This window comes from Penaeus japonicus, unplaced genomic scaffold (assembly GCF_977035675.1).
Source record: "Penaeus japonicus unplaced genomic scaffold, GWHDUDI00000001_assembly GWHDUDI00000023, whole genome shotgun sequence".
In the NCBI taxonomy this organism is placed as follows: domain Eukaryota; kingdom Metazoa; phylum Arthropoda; class Malacostraca; order Decapoda; family Penaeidae; genus Penaeus; species Penaeus japonicus.
The window spans coordinates 457,941-462,078 of record NW_028234425.1 but is presented as its reverse complement, the minus strand read 5'-3'; positions in this window follow the sequence as shown (position 1 = coordinate 462,078).

Here is a 4,138-nt window from a genome sequence, read left to right as displayed (position 1 = left end):
CACGATTTAGTGGCTCCGAGCTGCCGAACGTCCCCCCCGTGTCTGCCGACACAGGACAAATCGCGCCCATGGCCCCCGCGGACGCCCCTCCGCCAAACCGCACCCGCACCCGCACGGCGCAGCCCGCCCTCTTTGATAATTAACGCCGACACCAAACACCGACCACCCTCCCCCGCGGAGGGGCCTCGCCGCCCCCGCCCCCGGCCGCTTCACGGCCCTCGAGTGCCAGCTCGCCAGGCCGAAACCCGGCGAGGGGGGCCCGAGGGGGGGCGAGGGCGGCGAGGGCGCGGGGGAGGAGGCGGCCAGCCCCCCGCCCAGCGCCGCCGCCAAAGTGTGGCAGGGGGTCGAGGGCGGCGGCGGGTCGGGTGTGGCCAGGTGCCGCCCCTGAGGCCACACCTCGCCACCCCCCTTCCTTTTCCTCGCCCTCGCCTTCCCCCCGGGCTATTGCGGCCGGGACCGCGCCCATGCCGGCGTGGCGGCGCGACCCCCCCCCTTTCCCGCTCCTTTTTGGCGGGCGGGGCTGTGGGCGGGGGGGGTGACGGAAAGGGCGCGGCCAGGTACCGCCTCCCGCTCCCCCGAGACCAGGGCCATCTTGCCGCGCCGCGGCCGCCGCCTCACCTTCCTCCCGCCTCGCGCGTCCCCCGGGACTCACCTGTCGGTGCCTAAAACGAAGTCCACTCGGCGCCCCGATGGCACCGTCGGCCACGGGGGGGGCCGCCAAGGAGCCTCACAGGGCAGTGCCACTCGGCCCTGAAGGGTTGGCGCCCCCAAAGGGCCTTGGGGCCCACGCCCCCGCCCCCCCCGCGCCCCCCTCGCTGGCGGGGGGCCACACCCAGAAAAGATGAAGGCATTTTACTGTTCCCGCTCGAGAAAAAGTCGACGGATGTTTTTTCCCCCGCCGCGCAAATGGGGCTCGCCGGGCCGGCACTCGGGCCTGGAAAACGACCCCTGGGGCCCGAAGGACTCTCCTTCCCCCCCGGGCGAAACCCCTCCTGATGGCGGGGTTCCCCCCCGGAAAATTTGTTCAAAAACATCCTGTACTGACTACGCCCTGGGAGAGTAATATCTCTCATCACTACCTGTCGTTTATATATCATGGAATCTACCTATCTATCTATACTCTAATCACCATACACATGTATATATAAATATATATATAATAATAAATATAATAATATTATATACATATCATATAAAATATATATATATCTATATACATATATATATATATATATAAATAATATATATTTTAAAATATATATAATACAATACATAATATAAAATAAATATTTTATATATATAGTATATAATAGTTTTATATATATATAATATATATGTATATATATATAACATTATATATACATACATACATATATATATATATATATATAATATAATATATATAATTATAAAATATATTTACATAATACGTGTGTGTTTTGTGTGTGGTTTTGGGATGGAAAATCTCTCTCTCTCCTCTATCTATCTATCTACTATCTCCCTTTTCTCTCTCTCTCTCTTCTCCTCTCTCTCTTTTCTACCGCACACACACACACACCCCACACACACACAGACACACACACACACATATTATATATATATACAATATATATAAATATAGTATATATATATATATATATATAAAATATAAAGTGGTGTGGGGTGTGGTGTGTGTTTTGGTGTCTGTGTTATGTATGTAAGTTTGGTACACATATTGAAATAGTATGTAAAAAAGTGGATAATAGTAGATATTTTAGAAAATGATAGAAAGATATTTTAAACAAAAAATAAAACACAATTTCTTGTTGATGCGCAAAAAATCGAAATAATTGCGAGGATTTATGGCTAGCAAACGTCGAACACATCAAACGTAAACAAAAATGATTGTAAGTCATACATATAAAATAATTACATTTATGTCATTCAGAAAAAAACGCCATTGTTTTGCACGTCCCCTATAACCAGATGATTCAATTTCCATAGCAAATAGTTATTTCCATTGTATTTTCCCAAAAAAACCAAAAACGAATTTTGCACAAAGCTGTCTCTATATTCATTTTCGCTGTTTTCTGCAAAAATTTATTGCATTTCGATTATTCTAAAACTGTCAATCCTTTTAATGGTCTTTTACGCAAATCGTATGAATTTAGAAAAAAAAAAGAAAAAAAAAAATATATATAAATACAACATACAACTACATATATTATATATATATATAATATAATATATTATATATTTAATATATATATATATAAATATATATAAAATACATATAATATATATTTTAAATATATATAAAATTAATTTAAAAAAGATAAAATATAAATATATATATATAATATATATATTATATATATATATATATATAATTATATATATATAAGTTTATTATTTCCCGTTCGGTTATTTTATCTCCGTCTCTCCTACACATTACTTTTTTGTAAAATTTGCAAACTGTTAACTTTTCACGAGTAATTTCATAGTCTTTTTTTTTCATTATCTGATATTTTAGAACTTTTTTCACAGAAGGATAATCTGTCCCTTTTTGGGAAAAAGTTTTATAAAAAAACCTGATAATAAAGAATTTGGCAAGAATGCTTGTTATTAACAATTTCCGTTTTTCAAAACCGTTTTTTCCTCCCACTTCTTAGTGCCGTATATATGTATAGTATGTATGTATATATGTATATATATAGATATATATTATATATATATATAAAAACATATGTTTATATAAATGTATATAATATTAATATATTATATATATATATATATATATATAATGTTTATATATATACGAAAATATAATAAAATATATAAAATATTTTAATATAAAATATATAATATTATATATAATATTAATATAACACATATATGTATAAATTAGAAAATACACATATATATATACACATTAAATTATATAATTTATATATATTAAAAATTTTTAATTTAAAAAAAATATAATTAAAAAAATAAAATATATATATATATATATAAAATATATTAATATATATATAAAATAATATACATATAATACCTACACACACACACACACACACACACACCCATATATATATATATATATATATATGTATTATAAATAATAAATATAATATATATATATATATATAAAACATATATATATATAAATATACATAATATATATTTTAATATATATATATTAAATAATATATATATAAAAGAATATATATTATAAATAAAAAAAATCTTTGATATATAATATATATATATTATTTATTATAAATATAATATTATTTATATATATATAAATATTAAATTTATAAAAATATATATTATATTGAAAAAAGATATTATTATTATTTATATATATATATATAAATATTATTAATATAATTATATAAGAATAAATAAATATATTTAAATATAATTAAATATATATATATACAATTATATATATATATATATAAATAATATTTATATAATATTTATATATATATATAATATAAAATAAAATAAATTATATATATATATATATCTATATATATATATATAATATATATATATAAAAAATTTTTAAAATTATAAAATATACCGCCCCCCCTACCCCCCCACCCCCACACCCCCCCCCCCCCCCACCCACCCACCTATCTATCTCTATCTATATCTAATCACTATATATCACTGCTCCTCATAAACAAACTCAAACAAGACAGTCACAATATCATGTCTAAATCACTCATTCTCTCTCTCTCTCACACACAGACACTTACACACAAACAAAAACACACACGCCACACACCACACGACACACACACTACACACTCTCGCACACACACACACACACTCTCACACCGATCCCACACACACACATGAATCACACTCCAACACACACACTCTCACACTCACAACAGCACACACACACACAACACCACACACACACACTCACACACACACACACAGCACACTCCACACACACACCACACGCTCACACACAACACACACACACACACTCACATAACACACTAATCACACTCTACACACACTACACAATCCCACACTACGCCTCACGAACACACATACACTCACACCCATACACACACTACACACTCACACCCAAACACACACACACACCCTCTGCACACAACACACACACTCA